The sequence below is a fragment of the Orcinus orca genome, chromosome 18 (assembly GCF_937001465.1).
Source record: "Orcinus orca chromosome 18, mOrcOrc1.1, whole genome shotgun sequence".
NCBI lineage: Eukaryota > Metazoa > Chordata > Mammalia > Artiodactyla > Delphinidae > Orcinus > Orcinus orca.
The window spans coordinates 21603694-21623239 of NC_064576.1; positions in this window are offsets into that span (position 1 = coordinate 21603694).

Here is a 19546-nt window from a genome sequence, read left to right on the forward strand (position 1 = left end):
AATCTCCCAAGTGTTAATCTGCATTGTGACTTCTATAAGTTTCTTCACAAAATGCAAGTCACAGGAAATAACCCTATCTTTTCTCATAAATTATTACCACCTGTCACTATTATATGGACTCATCCCTGAATTTTGTGTGGAAATGAGAATTCTCTAATAAAAATTTAATTTCATTTTGAAAATCCAGGTATTCTTTATCTAACTTGCATGTTTGCATCTTGCATATTTTCTCTCTGACATGAAGACAGAGGGAATGTGTTTGTGTGTTATTAAAGCTACTTCAAAATTCTTGTCAACACGGGTATAAGAAAAATGAGCACCAGGTTTTCACAAACACAGATGTGGTGAAATTAGTTACTTCATCAACAGGGTTTTGATAGGGGCTGTAAGGCAGGTATTGCTCCCCAAACATCCAAAATGTTTTAAGAAATACTTAGCTCTGCATTCATTACAATTTGTTGTATAAGCATATTCATGCCATTTAAAAGATGCTATAATAGCAAGTGAAAAAGCTGCTCACAAACCAAACTATCCATTATGATTATAATTTTAAAATTATTATTTCTAAAGTATGCCTGGAAAATTATAAACTGAAATTATAAAAATAACTATGTCTGCATAGTAAAATCGCAAGTATTTTTCTGTTTTATGTCCTATATTTTCTAAACTATGCTTAATAAGAATTTATTAATTATGAATAGAAGAGGAAATAAATAAGTGTGAGGCATTTAAAATGTTACCAACAGTTAAGTTCTTTTTTACTTCACACATAATGTATCTCGTGCACAATCATGAGTGTAAATGCCCATTAAGGTTGCTCTGATGAGTTAAAAAAAGAAAGAAATAGCAATCAGAAATGGATCATTTTAATTTAGTTTATGAGACCAGCCTAAAATAGATATTAGAGTATAATTTCTTCCCATTTGGTACTATACGGTGCAATTCTGTATCAACAGATTTTGCATGTAAACATGGTGAGTTACAATTCTCATTCAGATTAACACACTGTAGTGCAGTTTTTAAGACTGTGGAGTTGACATGAGTTGAATCTAGATTCTGCCTTTACTACTTGTGTAACCTTAGCAGATCACTAAACTTTTCTTCCTACCTCTATTTCTTATTTATAAAATGGGAAATATCTCAGAGTTGTGAGGATTACAGGAGTGAATACAAGTAAATCCCTCAACACACTGATTGGTAGGTTATGAGTGCACAGTTACATTAACAAATATCATTTTTGTTTTTTGTTGTTGTTGTTTTTTATCTGCTCCTAGTGAAATGAACCAAAATTTAATTGTGCTTTCTTTACTGCAGTATTCAAGTATTCCTGGTAGGAATTCTTTTTAAGTTTGACATTCAAATTCCCAAAATAATGAATTCCACTCTGTAGGTTACAAGAAAAAATGAAATTAAAAAAAAAAAACTAAAAGTAATCATTCATTCAATAAGATAGTATTGCTCTGTATTTAAAAAGAATGATAAATATGGATGTTTGTTTTTTTATAAATGTTATGTGTAATTCATTTATCAGATGGTTAGAACAGGATTTGAGATTAGAAGTAGGACCTGAAAAAAATTCCTTTTAATAAATTGATTTCAAAAAATGATACCATGAGTTTGAGAAACTTAGGAATGTTTTGCAACAGTGATAATTCTTTGAAGGCTGACATTTAGCATAAGTAATATGATACAATTAGAACATTAGCTAAGACATCATAAATATTTAGAGTGGTTTAAAAATTCTAGTTTAAAATATTATACCCTGTTAATCATTAGTTTAACTAATGTTTCCTTTCTGTTAACTTCTAAATAAAATCTAACAGTTATGAGAGGGGCAGCAATTCCTAAATTATATGTATCAAGCTTTCAGCTCTTTAATAGTAATAGTGAATTTTTCTCTCTAAGGCTGTCAATCAATATGATTTGATTTAAGGAAAAAGGTTTGGAATGATTAGAAAACACTCATATCTGTCAAAAACCTGGCAATATAAAATTTAAAGTCTCAGCAATCTAAAATCCCAAATATCTGTTTTTCCTAAAATGTAGATAGGTTGTAAGTAGAATTAAGTTTATATAGAAGAATAGAACATTGATGATCTTTTGTTTAAGATAAGGTTATATTACAAGATAATTATTTCAGCCAATGGAGTGGCACTTCTCCTGTTATGGAAGGGGATTGGATGGGTGAGTTACAGGACACAACACACTGAATCATTTGTCATCTTCCTAAACATAAAAGTCTTTTGGGGTGCCACAGCACCAATTCAGAAATGACTGAATTGCTCCTTTCTTGTAGGTTAGACTCTAGAGCCCTTATTGAGCCAGGTAGATACTAATTGTATCAAAGACAATAAAAGCACAATTTGATTTTGGCAGCATTCTTTTGTAAGATATATTTTGCTTTCCTATTTTAGCTTACAGAAAAATACTCAAGATGAAGAATAAACACAAACTTTGAGTTCATTGTTCAACAACTTACTTAAGTCAACATGTCCTCATTATCTGGATGTGCCACACAAGGCATCTCCCTAGTTAGCCTTGCTTTGTTGCCCATGCTTTTTAATGTTGATAATAGCAAACAAATGACATAACAATTAGACAATATCATTAAAGTCCACTAGCAAATCATCAAGATAAAGAAAAACTCAACAGAAAAAAATGAACTGAATAGAAAAATAAATCCAAATGCATAATTAACATAAAAAAATTCTCAGCTTTATTCAAAGTCTGAAAAGAAGTACATTCACAAAAGACATCTATCTCTGATCACTATAGGCCAGAAACTATACTGTAATTGTATTATCCCATTTAATCCTCACAATAATACCTTATGAGGGAGATAGTATTATCCCCACTTTACAGATGGGTAAATCGTGGCAATGACAGGATAGGACTTGCCTGATGTGAAATAGCTTATAATTGGCAGAACCAGGATTTGTTTTCTTGAGGTCTATTTCTGTAGACACACACACACACTCACATATCCCAAGGAAATAAACCAAAAAATAAAATCCACTATGCTTATTACAGTGCTATTTGTGCTAGTAAACAATTGGAGCCAACCTAAGTATCCCATTACTAGAAGAATGATAATATGAACCATTGGACATGCATAATATGCAGTTACTCTGAACTTGTTAAAGAATAAAAGTCTGTGTGGATTGTCATAAGTATCTATGACACATCTTTGGCTAAAATAGCATGTTGCTAAACAATATAGTAAAATATAAATAAAAAGTATGTGTATGTATGTATACATGAATACACACATCTGTAAACATCTATATACAATTATATGGAAAAATATCTAGAAGAATACAAGTTGTTAAGCTTGATAATGACTTTGAGGTGTGTTTTACATGAGGCAGAGCAAGAAAAGTGTGGTGGAGATTGGACTTCCTTTTTACAGGCTTATTATTATTATATTTTACCAGATTACTCTTATACTATTAAGGTGTACACTTCTATGTGGCTTTGCTTATAGAATCCACAGAGAATCTTAACTGAAAAGAACCAACTGAATTCAACTCCAACCCATTCCGACTTTGAAGCTGCCAGGTAACTATATAAAGGTCAACAAGAATTGCTATTAACTAGGTCAGACTGGGTGTTAAAGTGCAAAGTACTCATCACTTCTTTATATGAAAATTCATTTTGGAGAGTAAAAACAAGGTTGTGCTTTACCTTAGCAATGGTATGATGATGGGAGAGAAGACCCCACAATATTTGAATGTTTATTTATGAGAATAAAACATCTTAAAGGACTTAAATGTGTTTATTTACTGTGTGAATTCATTTTATTCTGTTGACATTCATTAGGAGATAAGGTGCTACTTGGTATTATTAATTTACTTGTAGGATTGTAGGAAAGCCCATTAGTACGTTTCTTTTTTTTTTCTTTCAAATCACAGCCTCAGATTCAGGAGATGTTGAGCAATCTTGAGAACTGTAATCCTACTTCTTACAGTAGTTTACATTTTTACATCCGATAAATTCATTTGGTCTTTTCATTCATAGCATTAAATTGAAGAGTTTTAAATTACCGTGGTTTTTTTTAACCTGGATATTTCATAAAGTGATTATGAAGCATTTTTATAGCACGATAAGGTTGAATAACTGTTTTCATTATAACCATTTCACTCAGGTGACCTAACACCTCACGAAGCAAATCGGTATCTTCACTCAGTTTCATTTCCACTTTCACACAAGCCAAATGTTTATACAAATGTTTATATTTTGACATGCACGAAAGAAAAAATATTCGTTTCCTAACATTATATATCCTTATTTGGAAAAGCAATTGTATATTTTTGCCTCTTTTTTCTTGACAAACAATAGCCATAAACTCTTTACCTTTTGGTTTGGTTTTCCTTTCTGAGGATACTTCGTAGTGACATATCAAGTACTTTTTTGGTGCACTCACATACTATCTATATTATTTCTTATTTAATTGTGTTTTTTTCTCTTGTTGCTTGTTTTTCGTCTCAAAAGTCTGTATTTATATTTGCAAAATATACTTATCTATCACATGACTGATTAAATATGTAATTTTAGATAAAGAGAATGTTCAAAAGTTGACATCAGAATGTACATGATATAAATGGACAAAAAATACAAGCTTTTAATAACTATATCAATTTTAAAGCATACTTAACTGAAATGATATTCATATACCCTCAATCTCTACTATGAACTTCAATGTATGGTTATATGCATTACATATTATATATATGACATATATTTCAATATATTATCTATTTTCATTTTAGTCTATATCCAAAACTTAAACCTCATTTTATTAGTCCTTAATTTGAACTTAAGAAATGCTTACATTTTCATGTATAATCACCAAGTAATGCTATTACTCAAGTGTATTTATCATTATAATAGTATTGAAAAAATTAAAACATTCAGTGTTGCTTTTTCCTCCAAAGTTCGTAAACTCAAGATTAGTATTATATTTCCTTAAACAATAAATAAGAAGTAATATTATCTATGAAATCTGCAAGCATAGAGTATCAAATTACCTTAATTAATTCTCAATGCAATACTGAATCACCAAATTTTTTAACCAAAATTTGAAGTAACTAACCATTTTGACTTTGAAATCACTAAACTATTAGTTCATAATTATATCTAAAATGCAAGATTCTCATGTAATTATAGGTAATTTACATAATTCACATATTATCCAAATGATTACTAAACTTATTCCTAAACTTTACATGGACTATTAATAGCTGAGCTTGAAATATTTCATCTTTTTATTTATAGGCACATATACAATTTGCCTCCTTAAAATCCCCATTAGGATGTCTAATAAACAACTAAATATCTTAGCAGATCCAAAAGTCAGCTTCTCCTCCCTCCCTTCAACCAAATCAGCACCTATATCAATATTACCCATCTCAGTAAATGGGTAAGTGTGTTCTTTTTCTACGTTCTTAGCCCCAAAACTTGGGGCATTTCTGTCTTTTCGTTCACAGTCTATTACCAAACCACAAACTACCTCTTCTTTTAGAATCTAACCACATTTCACCAACTTCATTTCTTTAATCTCTCATCTGTAGTAGTATAATACTCAGCTGAGTGGAGATGCTACTTCCTTGTTCCACGTACCCCACTTGCTTCCCCTTCTTAGGGTAAAGGCTTAACTATCTATGGCAGCTTCCCAGGACTTACATGATCTCTCTCTTAACTCTCAGCCCTCCTCTCCTATTTATTTCCCCATCATGTATTACAGTCACACTAACTTCCAATCATACTAGCCTCCTTGCTATTTGCACTTACTTTTCTACCTGGAATGTTTTCCCCTGGATTGCTAAGTAGGTCACTTCCCTCAACTCCTTCAATATATTTGCTCAAATGTCAGTTGCCCCATTGAGGCAACCCATTCCCCAGGTCTCCTTACACCCTAATTCTGGTGAGTTTTCTCTATATTACATATCTCTGTCTTATATGTGTGTATTTCTTTTTTCACTGTCTGCATCCCCTCCATAGATTGAAAGCTCAATAAGGACAAGAAAGTGTTTTGTTGTTTTTTTCTATTTATTCACTGCTGTATACTGAGTTCATAGAAAAGTGACACATGTTGAGCTTCCAGAAAATACTATTTTATGGAATAAGTCATTTTGAAGTTCATCAGATGTACATCTAGTACATCATACCTGTACTAGTATAGGGATAAGGTGAACTAGAAACCATGCACTAGAATTTTATTTGCACATGGTAACATTTAAAAATATGAATGTACTTTCTAGAGGATCACTAAGGTCAGGAGATGAAGATAGTTACGTTATAAATGATATAAAACATTCTACTTTCAGTTCATAATGTAGTAATTGTGACTGAAAATAAGGGCGTATGAACATACACACTCACAGCCTCTTCAATAAGTGGTGCTGGGAAAACTGGACAGGTACATGTAAAAGTATGAGATTAGATCACTCCCTAACACCATACACAAAAATAAGCTCAAAATGGATTAAAGACCTAAATGTAAGGCCAGAAACTATCAAACTCTTAGAGGAAAACACAGGCAGGACACTCTATGACATAAATCACAGCAAGATCTTTTTTGACCCACCTACTAGAGAAATGGAAATAAAAACAAAAGTAAACAAATGGGACCTAATGAAACTTCAAAGCTTTTGCACAGCAAAGGAAACCATAAACAAGACCAAAAGACAACCCTCAGAATGGGAGAAAATATTTGCAAATGAAGCAACTGACAAAGGATTAATCTCCAAAATTTATAAACAGCTCATGCAGCTTAATAACAAAAAAACAAACAACCCAATCCAAAAATGGGCAGAAGACCTAAAGAGACATTTCTCCAAAGAAGATATACAGACTGCCAACAAACACATGAAAGAATGCTCAACATCACTAATCATTAGAGAAATACAAATCAAAACTACAATGAGATATCATCTCACACCAGTCAGAATGGCCATCATCAAAAAATCTAGAAGCAATAAATGCTGGAGAGGGTGTGGAGAAAAGGGAACCCTCTTGCACTGTTGGTGGGAATGTAAATTGATACAGCCACTGTGGAGAACAGTATGGAGGTTCCTTAAAAAACTACAAATAGAACTACCATATGACCCAGCAATCCCACTACTGGGCATATACCCTGAGAAAACCATAATTCAAAAAGAGTCATGTACCAAAATGTTCATTGCAGCTCTATTTACAATAGCCCAGAGATGAAAACACCTAAGTGTCCATCATCGGATGAATGGATAAAGAAGATGTGGCACATGTATACAATGGAATATTACTCAGCCATAAAAAGAAACGAAATTGAGCTATTTGTAATGAGGTGGATAGACCCAGAGTCTGTCACACAGAGTGAAGTAAGTCAGAAAGAGACAAATACCATATGCTAACACATATATATGGAATTTAAGAAAAAAAACATGTCATGAAGAACCTAGGGGTAAGACAGGAATAAAGACACAGACCTACTAGAGAATGGACTTGAGGATATGGGGAGGGGGAAGGGTAAGCTGTGACAAAGCGAGAGAGAGGCATGGACATATATACACTACCAAATGTAAGGTAGATAGTTAGTGGAAAGCAGCCGCATAGCACAGGGAGATCAGCTCGGTGCTCTGTGACTGCCTGGAGGGGTGGGATAGGGAGGGTGGGAGGGAGGGAGATGCAAGAAGGAAGAGATATGGGAACATATGTATATGTATAACTGATTCATTTTGTTGTAAAGCAGAAACTAACACACAATTGTAAAGCAATTATTCTCTAATAAAGATGTAAAAAAAAATTAAAAATAAAGTATCATTGAGTGAATATATACTGAGAGGCTCATTTCATATAAAAAACAAGTATTAGAAAGCTTGTTTTCACAGTATCTTTTAACTTACAGTAAATGAGGTGATAGTATTAAGTAAATAATTAGAAAACAGTATGTATTTATTGAGGTATGAGCACATAAAAGGAAGTTAAGGTATTTATTCTCAACAGTAAAATTAGAATAATTCTTAGAAAATCTACTCTTTAATATCATAATTGTAGTTTCTTGGTCAACTTTTATAAAAAGAAGCTCCATATTATACCTCAAAGGAAGTCCAGGTAAGATCATTGTGAAAATGTTCAATATATCTCACATCCGTATATTATACAAACAATTTTGTTTCACTTGCCTACATTCAGGTCAGTTAAGAGCTATAAAACATCAAACTAAATGTTCTCTACTGTGAAGTGGAAAACATTATCAAGTCATAAATAATGTTATTGATAATGAGAAGGATTCTTGACATAATATGCTGAGGTTAACTCTAAGTATGGATTTAATTTCTGGTTCCTGTTCACTTACTATTAAAGTTTACAATCAATCAATATGATAAACAGACACTTGGATATGGGATAGTATTTACAGTTTTAAATCTCCAACTTGGACCTGAATGTTGATGCTAACTGTATTATCTGAAACTCTGACTTGAAAATAGATCACATGGGATGAGATGATTGTTTAATAATAAATTAATAAATTGGAATTAAAATTAAATACATAAAAAAATACTCATTGTGATAGTTAATTTTACATGTTAAATGGGATAGGCTATGGTGCCCAGCTGTTTGCTCAAACATTTGTCTAGATCTTGCTGTGAAGGTGTTTTTTCAGATGCGATTAATTTTTAAATTAGTAGATTTTAGGTAAAATAGATTATCCTTCATAATGTGTGTGGGTCTCACCCCATCAATAAGCATTTCAGGTCATGATAAGTGCTATAAAATACATTTTAAGGAAGTAAGGGGGTTGAGAGAATCAGTTGAATCTGAGATGAGGTCTAACTTACATTATGGTTAGAGAAACTCTGTTGGGTGATACCAGAGTTACGAATAAAGAGAGTTATATATAATGTGTGAATACAGGAGAAGGGCTTCACGGGCCGAGACAAGGGCAGATGTAGAAAAAAGGTTGCAGAAAGAGGCAAATGTAGAAAAAAAAAAGAAGGTTAGGACTTTGAGGGAATAAGAAGGCTGATGTGATTGAAGAAAGTAGTAAAGAGGAAAATTACAGGATCTAGGTTTGGAGAGATATGCAGAGGCCAGTAGAATTGGCCTGCAGCCACAGTTAGACGTTTTGATTTTATTCTAAGCCTTTGGAATCTCTTGAATAGAGGAATGATTTAATCTCAAAATGGAAAATACCAGTATGACAGGCTAGCACAAATCAAATTGCAACTAATGAGCCCACTACATGCTGAAACTAATCATATGGTGAGTGGTGATGAATAAAAAGGGGGGTGAAGTAACATCTGTGAAAAACAACTACTCCATCACAAAGAGGGGTATCTGCACATTGTTACCTTTTCCCAGACCTTCAAGCCAGTGAATGCTGTCTGATTTGGTGAACCTATTTAGTAGTAGTCCGATCTCAAAATGTATGTAACCTATTAAAGTTCAGAGGTTATTTCATGTGAACACTCATTTCTTTTTAATAGATACACACACAAAATGCTGCCCTCTATGCTTGTCACTTTATCTATGGATAGGTAACACATTACTGCCGTTCTTGCATATATAAGTCTAGACTACTACTATCTTTCCCACTGATACGTCTCAAATGGGCAAATCTCCTTCGCTGCTTCCCTTAGGATGATGACCAGAGGAATTCTGTTTATTTTCTTGCTTCTAATGGTTCTTCTCCTACTGCTTGAGAATCTTTCTCCTCTATACCCCATGTCCAAAGTTCCATCTTAATGATGGAAAATCTATTTCAACTTTTTTTAACACTGATGTGAGGAGTAACTGCTGTGATACCATGGACTGCAATGAGGAGAGATAAATAAGAGGAAAAGAAAATTAAATTCCCGTTACTCTATTATCTCCTGTCAACACTGGGCTTTACCCGCAGCTTTCTTCTCACCTACACTTACTTCCTTCTCTGAATACTCTATTTTTGTCCTTTCCTCAGAATTCTCATGCAATTTCTGTGGTAAAATGCCCAGTTGAGCCATCATTTTAAGGAGGAGGAAAAGGAGGGGAATTTGGATAGCTTTTTGAAATGCAAATGAGTCTTTATTTAGTTCTTTGTATTTAAAAACACCAATCATGATTACCTACACAACTGTTATTTTAGACATACCGTCTCTGGGTTGCAGTCCCAGGCTGGGTTCTGCTAGAAGCTCAGAGGTAAAGATTACTAGGAAGCAAGTCTGCAGAAGGTTTACTAGGATTTACCCCTGGAATCAACACCTGTGAAGGGAGGGAAGAGGAAGAGCCTGGGTAGAGGGAGTTGATCTGTGAAACAATCCCAACCATGACTATGGCTGACCTCCCAGGGTACTCTGGAAATGGAAGGACCCTTCAGAGCTGTCATGAGTTTGATCTAGATGGCTTGGCCTCTATAACTCCCCATTGTCAACCACTGGATGTGGGCCACTCCAGGAAAGTGGACTTGATAGGGATCTCCTTTGTAGCTGAGGCATTTCAGAAAAGAACTGAAAATTAAAGGTAGTTTTATGACAACATTCTCAGTAGCTGAAGCAACAAGTTCCTCAGTCCTGAAAAGAGATCTGAGCACTGCATCATGACATCCCCCAGAGAGGGGAAAGAGTCCCAGGGAAGAGGTGCAAGGTTACCTGTCTGGATGAACTGTGACCATGATCCCTGGGAAGAAAGAGAATTGAAGGGACACGGATAGGAACAAAGAAGTGGCAGGGCCTGTATCTGTAGGATTAGGTGAGACCAAAACAGTTTTTTTAATGAGATTCTTTTTTTACTTTATATTTTTTCTCCCTTCCTGGCTCTTTCCCAAATAATCAGCTGTAATAGATAAGTCAGAAAACCACAAAAAAGATTGTATGCTTGCCGTAGACATAGGCAAGGAAGGTGGAAAGTATGGGATAGTATGTGTTTGGGCCTGGGGAGGAGAAAGACTGCTGGCAGTAGAGGGAAAGGAGATCAACCCCCCAGGTTCAGAAGAAGAGTCGGTGAATCGCTATGAAGCCTCTGAACATACTCAATATCCCCAGGAGGTTTGCATTGTCAGAAATATGAAGTTTCTTACATGAAGAATCCTTGGGTTTTTGTCTCATCTCCACTCTTCTGATCAACTGAAAATTTTCAGAAACAACAGATGTGCTTTATAACTGAAGCCCCATCTGCTGGATTAAGGGTTATGGGACAACACCCACTGTCCCTCCAGGTATTTCCTCACATCCTAAATTAAATCTATGCGAAGAAGCATTTTGACCTTTGTAATACAAACTATTTAATAGTTTTAGAATTATAGAGTACAAAAAAAGGAACCAAGGATCCTGAAAAATCAATGTAGGGAAGACACAGATGTTGAAATGTGTTAAAATATAATTCACAAAACTGTCAAGAAGATCAGATTATAACTGTAACGTATATATAAATTGAACACATATCAAATATTTTAACATATTAATTTCTGGTTCAAAGAGCATGTGAGAAGCTAAAATTCTTATAAAATGGCAAAATTGGTGGGTTAGATGAAAAAAAAAAGCTGCTTAATGTCCAATAGGCCCATAAACTGCTACCTCTAGGGTTATTTGCTCCAATGGACACAAATTATTTGCATCTCTACTGGACAAAAATCCACAAGTGAACCTGTGGGTTCTCTAAGTCTGAGATCTTTAATCAACAGTAAGTAGGGAATAGAACTAAAAATGTTTCCCTGGAATCTGCATAATCCTAATCCTAGGGAGATCTCAACTCCCACAAACACTGAAAGACATTGGCCCGACTTTTTGTCTATGTTCAAGTTTCAGATACTTTTTTTAATAACAGTTCAATATAAAATATAGAGGAATACTTTATTTCAGGTTTCAAGAAGAGCTAGTTAAATGAGGAGTTAGGAAGCAACTGTAATCTAAGAAAAGAACTACCAAAGTTGTATCTGAGTGATAAAATAAAGATTAGGAGAATTATCTTTTAGAATATACGTTCTCTGAGCCTTTGAAGAATTCTAGTTAACAATTTACTTTGGCCCACGAATGTTTCCATTAAATACCTACACACCTGTTTGCTTGTGCCTGGCAGCATTTAGAATGCCATCATTCTAATAAGTATTTACCAAAGGGAACATGGTTATTGCTCAGTATTAAACCAGGAGATGAAGAAAAAAGAGGGCTGTGACTGGAAAAGAAAAAAGCAGGTGTAGGGCGGTGCATGGGAAGGAAATAGCGAGCAAGACATCTCTTAAAACAATAAAGAGCCAGGAGTAGAAAGCAGGATTGAAAGTAAAAGAAAGAATAATTTGAATATTAACTTATAGTTTATGTCATTTTCACTCATTCAACTCTGCTAATTTTTCAGATATCACCTCAAATCGTTTCTCCAGAAAAAGTCCTTCACAGACCATGTCTGCCCAGAATAAATGTTAGATTTTATACAAAATCAATTTGACTGGTTTTGTCTTCATTATTCATTCAATTATATAAAGGCTGACATATTTAACCCTCTTTTAAACCGTCTTAAAGCATATTTTTAGTTCCTTGTTTTGAGGAATGATATACTTTTGTATGTGTATCAAAAAATTAACAGAGTAGAATTTCGATTAAAAAACTTGTTTAATTACTGGCATGTAAACAGTTTAGCTCCAGAGAGAGTGTTTCAGTGCCTGGGTATAATTTATGGAGAAAACTCGGAGTTGAATAAGAAAGTAAGGCCAGAATGTTCATGTAAAGCATAGGAGAATACCAGACTAAACATCTCTCAAAAATAATCAACAATGCTGATCTCTAAATAGCATTCTTATTTTTTCTCATGCTTTATTTTCTGAATCTGACTCTCCATATATATTTTTCCAATAATATGATATAATGATATAATATAGTTGTGAAATAGATTTGATGTTGTCCTTTAATGTCTTTATCTGATTTTGTTTGAGACCTTTGTGTAGATTCCTTTGCTATCAATAGAATGCTGTGTGTTTGGGAAAGGTTCAAACAAAATAGAACTAACCGGAAGAAGACATTGCCATATATTTTATGAAAATACATGCATGTATGCTCTTGTCAGCATATGTACATATGCACACAGACCAACACATACACACACAAGCATGCACATATTTGTTTACATAGAACAATAAACTCAACGGCTAAAGAGTAATAAACTCTGATAAATAGAAAGATCAGAAAACAGTCACTTGCACAAATGATGTCCTTTCCTTTTTTCCTTCTAAGTGATAAAATGTTCCATGTTATATCACAGACTATTACAATTCCAAGTCAGCTGGTGAGATAAATGAAAAAAATACACACTTCTAAACACTTGCACTAGGTACAAAAAAAAGTGTTTAAAGAATGTAATTTAAAAATGATTTAAGCTATGCTTTAAGGAAAGCTGATAGCAGCAAATTAAAATATTCTATATTCAATGTGCACTGTAGATATCCAACCACAGAACAGTCATTCCTCAAATTTTTATTGACTTCATCTCAAAATAAATTCACTATTTTTAAAGGGATATTCTAAGCCAGTTTCTTTAGGTTTCCAGCTTCGTTTTTAGAAAAAGCTTATTCATGTGCATTTAAGGGTTTCACCATTTCATCTCTATTAATAATAAGGAATTTTACTTTGACTATGTGTTACATAATAAAACATACAGCTTTTTGTGTTTGTTATCACATCTGATCATCACAACAGCCATATGAGAGAAGTTCCCTGAATTTTCATCAATTTATGGATAGATGAACCCATGTAAAATTGTTAAATAATCTGGCTAAGGCCATAAAGCTAGTAAATGAGAAATTTTTTGAAAAAAGTCAATTCCTAGCTTGTTGTTACCATAATTGCCCCAACTCCAATGAATGGAATTTAAATGTTCCATATATGTTCTTTTTCATGTCAATTGGCTAGTTCACTGCTACAATCATTATTCTATTCCTTTGAAAAATACCAACATATTGAACATGTCACTTTTTCATTGTCCATGATTGTCATCCTGTCCTTAATTCTTTCCTTATGAGATCCTCTCTTGTGTATACATGCTCAACTCTTGTGGTTACTTGTGCTCACCAATACCTGATTTTCCTCTCTTTGTTAGAACATCAACTACTGCACTTCCCAGTGGTCTTTTGAGTGTGGTCTGGACAAATTAATTGTTCTGGTTAGTGGGTTGTAAATAGAAGTGACATGAATCATTTCCCTGTTGAAACATTTCAGGCCAGTGTGGGATTCCCTAGCAGCTCTTCTTCCTTGCTGTGGTGACAGAAAGGCTGTATCCCCAGGTGGTATAGTCAAAGGATGATGGATGAAGCCCTGTTATCTTGAGCAGCTAAATGATGATTCGTATGTTGTAACGCAATTGAAAAGTATATAATTTTGTGTTAAGTCTGTGATTTTGGAATTGTATGCTTCTGCAGCATAATCTAGCCAATTCTAGTATAACACTTTTGTAGATCTCTCCTTTTTTTTGTCATTCCCTTAGAAAAACCTCTATCTACTCTGCTTACATGTACCCCAGCATTGCATGAGGCTTAAAGAAATACACACAGCCTTTGTGCCTGGCTCCCGTCACTTTTCCTGCTTATTCTTCCATTATAACACACAGCTCGGGCCACTTTACCACATCCTGGCTCATACCAACTTTATCAACATTTCCATTAAAGCCAAACTAAACTTAGTGCAGTCAATGATGGACTGTCTGTGTGCCAAGTGTATCCCTTGGATAATTGCTTGTGTAATGGCAGAAGTATCAAGTGGCTCTAAGTATTGCTCAGGATCAAAGATTTGAATGATTATGAAGCGCACACAAAGGAACTTATGCAGATGACTGTTTAGTACAGAGTGTAACTCAGGACAAGTGTTACACTGTGGCCACAGTTGACCGTGACAGTAAACAAAGAATCTGGAAGATCCCTGGAGTTCCCATCATGTACATTTTAACCTAAGGTAAAACACTGAGTGTATACCAGATGATTACAGAACAACCTTGGTTCTAATTCTTATAAGACAAAGTTCTCTGCCTTCCTACACCTGACTTCTTCTGTTGCCAGTTGACTAAACATGCTGTAGCATGAATTATTATTCCGCTCACCCATTTCCTTTGTTGTAAGTTGAGTATGGTTAAATATATTCACTTTTGATACTGAAAAAATGCATATCCCACTTTGTAAACTTAAATCTCAAACAGGTCCTAAAAACTAACCATCCAATATATTACATGTCTTTTTCAACTTTATCTTCCATTCTCTGACAAAGTTGGCTACATCTCCACCTCTCCTTGTAAAACGACTGCCCGCCCCATCTCCACATTTTCACCTGATGACTTTTCTTATTTCCATGAAATATAGGGACAATTTGACATAAACTACCTCAAGTTCCTACAGTCACTTCTCCCAATGGGTAAACTCATGTTTCAGGAAACTCCAGTCTGCTTGATTGCTCACTGAGTGTCCATTTTCCATCTCTTTGCTTCTTCTTCCTCTTCTTTCTCATCCTTAAATATCTGAGTTCCCAGGCATTAGTCTGTGTCCACTCACTATCTATATTCGCTGAAGAGGTGATCTCATTAGTTCTTTAAGTTTAAATGTTATCTTTCTATATACATATCTCTGGAGCCCACCTGTGTGCGTCTGTATCACATATCCAGTTTATAAGGAAGTACCTCTATATTTCTCCATTTTGATGTAAAATAGATGTGTCAACCGTAAATTGTTGACCCTGTCCCTCCTCAGTATCTTCATATACATAAGCAGCACCTCCATTCATCTAGTTGTTTAGGACTAAAAACAGTGCTGTCTTCTTTCTTTAGACTTCATTTGTATTTTCAACCTCATTTGTTCTTTTGATGGCCAAACTATACTCCAAACTGGCCTAATTTCTGCCTCTTCCTCTTACCTCTTCTTCCTTTGCATGGAAATCTGAGCCACCATTATCTTTGGTTCCTAGACCATGAGAATGGATTTTATCCTAGCATCCGGTGTGGTCTCTGCTTATATAAATCATATCATACATTCAACTAAGCAGAATCCTACAACAACTTTCTTTACAACTAGAATAAAACCAAACCTTACCATTGACTATGTTGACTACAAACACGTGTATGTTCTAGCCCCTGCCTACCTCTTCAACTAATTTTTCTACCATGGTCACCCATGCCCAATCAGTTTCTTGAGTACATTATGCAAATTTCTACCTCTAAGTTCTTGAACATACTATTTATTTGACTGGAATTTCTTTCTTTCTTTCTTATTTCTTATCCAATTTTCTTATTGCTTTTTCCTATGCATTTTTAAGTCTCTGTTCAAAAATCTCATTCTGAAAAAGTATTTCCCAAGCACCCTGTCTAAAAGTCTTCCAAAAACACACCCTCAAATCCAATACCTCATCTCTCTCCATATTCTGATGCTGCTTCATTTTTCTTTGGAAAATGTATTCTTTTCAGAAATTATACACACACACACACACACACACACACAGAAAATGTCCCAAATCCCTAATCCAGAGGTTTTTCCACTGAACTCTCTCTTGGTGGGCTTCTGTAAATTCCAGGACCATAACATCAAAGGAATTTTATGTGTACATACGATATTGGAGACGTGAAGGAAGGAACACGGGACAAAAGCTTTGCACAGCTGAGGGCAATAAAGTAGAGCTTGTTAACTTTTGAAAAACATATAATAATTTTCCCAGAAGAGCATCAAAGTGCTATGAAAGTTTCATGGTGTATGACATCTGAAGATACTTAAGAATATTATCAGCCCACTGAGGGCTCTACCAGCCAGTAATTCCCCGGCTCCTTCAGTTGTGGGTATTATCAATTTCCTAGAACAGAACCTTTAAGTAAGTTTCCTTTATTCGTCTACATAGCACATTCTGATTTGCCTTTATGTTGATCTCTGCATATTTTGCTTTAATTATGAGCACCAAATAATTCTGAGTCTGGCAAACGAATTAGAATATAACTAACAGCTGTTTAATATATTTCAAATAGCACTGCATAGGTGAAAGTGCTTGAAAGCCTACATTTAAAAGTATCATTTGCAACCTAAAATGTATATCAATGGGCACAACTAACAGTGAAATAAAATTCTCCTACTGTATTGCCTTAAATAAGTTTAAAGAAGCTGAATGTTATTTTCTTCTTGCTAAACATATATTTCACTTTTAAGGTTTCATCAATTTAAATAAAATTAAACATAATGTGAATCATTCTTTTCTCTCCTTTATCATGTACATCTATATCGGTACCTACATCTATATCTCCTTATTTTTCGACGGCTTTCAGTTCTAAACAAACATAAAATGGAAAGATAAATTATAGTAGCAAAGAAAATAGATGAAGTTTAGAAAATAATATATCAGAGTCATACTTTTTTTTCCTTTTGAAGCTGTATTATTATTATCATTATTATTATTATTGAATAGTTGGTTCCTAGTATTTCCTCTATTTGGAAAAGAAATGCTATTTCATTAGTATGAAAATAAATGTTGCATATGTAAGTGATATCATATGATATTTGTCTTTGTCTGAATTGCTTCACTTAGACGATAATCTCTAGGTCCATCTATGGCAATGCTGCAAATGGCATTATTTCATTATTTTTTATGGCTGAGTAATATTCCATTGTATATATATACCACATCATTATCCATTTACCTGTGGATAGACTTGTGGAATATAAAACAATGATACAAATTAACTTATTTACAAAACAGGAATAGACTCACAAAATAGGAATAGACTCACATAGAAAACAAATTTGTGATTACTAAAAGGGATAGTGGGGTGGAGGGGGGGATACATTAAGAATTTGGGGGCTTCCCTGGTGGCTCAGTGGTTAAGAACCTGCCTGCCAATGCAGGGGACACAGGTTTGAGCCCTGGTCCGGGAAGATCCCACATGCCGCGGAGCAACTAAGCCCAGGCACCACAACTACTGAGCCTGCACTCTAGAGCCTGTGAGCCACAACTACTGACCCTGTGTGGCACACCTACCGAAGCCCGTGTGCCTAGAGCCCATGCTCCGCAATGAGAAGCCACCAAAATGAGAAGCGCGCGCAATACAATGAAGAGTAGCCCCCGCTCGCCGCAACAAGAGAAAGCCCGCACACAGCAATGAAGACCCAACGAAGCCAAAGATAAATAAAATAAATAAATTAATTTAAAATAAAAAAGAATTTGGTATTCTTATACGTGCTACTATACATGAAATAAGTAAGCAACAAGGACCTACTGCATAGTAGTACTGCATAGTTCAGGGAACTATACTCAGTATCTTGTAATAACCTGTAATGGAAAAGAATCTGAAAAAGAGCATATATATATCTGAATCACTTTGCTGTGCACTTGAAACTAACAACATTGTAAACTAACTATACTTCAATAAAAATAAATAAATAAATAAATGTTGCATCTCACATTTAGATGCACAATGTTTGAAAATATCTGAATGAGAAAAAGAGAACTTGAAAAACTACCTGGGAAATACTAAATATATATCAAACTATAGCAAAACTATAGCAAGATTAATATGTGGAAATAAAGTTTATTTCTTTCTCTCTCTTTCTCTCTCTCTCTCTCTCTCTCTCTCTATATATATATACACACACACATATAGATATCTTTCTTCCTCACTTACATATTTTTAAACTAAACTTAGAGTGGTTACAGAAGTTAGCTGCTGATTAAATTGTACCTCTCACCCAACCTCAGGTGAAACAAGACACCATTTTCTATCGATAATGAATTGCATGGTTTTAAAATTCCTGAATCTTTGTACATTTCATACATACTCTACATGTTCATACATATTCCAACATTAGAACAGAAACTCATGTTTTTCAATATAACTAATACCACTTAGATAAAAGTTTAATATTTAAAGCTTAATTGAACATGAAAAAGATAAGAGATAACAGAACTCAGTTGTGATCACTTTTAATTATATTAGTTCATCAAATGTACCAGTTTATTATAAGCTAATCAGACTGATGTTAACAATACGTAATTATTTCATGTTTTATAATAGTTAAATAAATTTAAGAGAAAGTTGAAGAAATCTTTTTGCTGTTAGAGTCAAAAGTTGTTATATTGTTATAAAATTAACAAATAATATAAGCAAAATTTGTAGTAATTATCATTTTTAATGTTCCACAGACATACAAAATGATATTACAACCAAGGACATTTCATGGTAGACAAGAAATTTAATTATAATTTAAACATGTTTAGTGATAAATAAAAACACATCAATTATTGTGAAAGGTGACTTCTGATCCAAAGCATTTCTTAACTATTAGTGATTATCAAAGAAGCATTAATTTATGCCCAGAATTCAGAATTCTAAATCACTGTTATATTGCACAATATATGAGAAATCAAGAAAAACAAATAAATTAACGGAGCTGGAACAATGACTAAATCTAAATGAGTAGCCAAGAGAATCCTAATTCTGGAAGTCATTTCAAAGGAACCAGAAATCTGAAATCCAGATGTTAGGGACATAATTCAAGTTTACTAAGTGTCCGGGTCACTGTGCTGAGGACTTTCTCTTTCTTTTACAATTTAATAGGTCTACCACTGCCAGAGATAATTACTCTCTC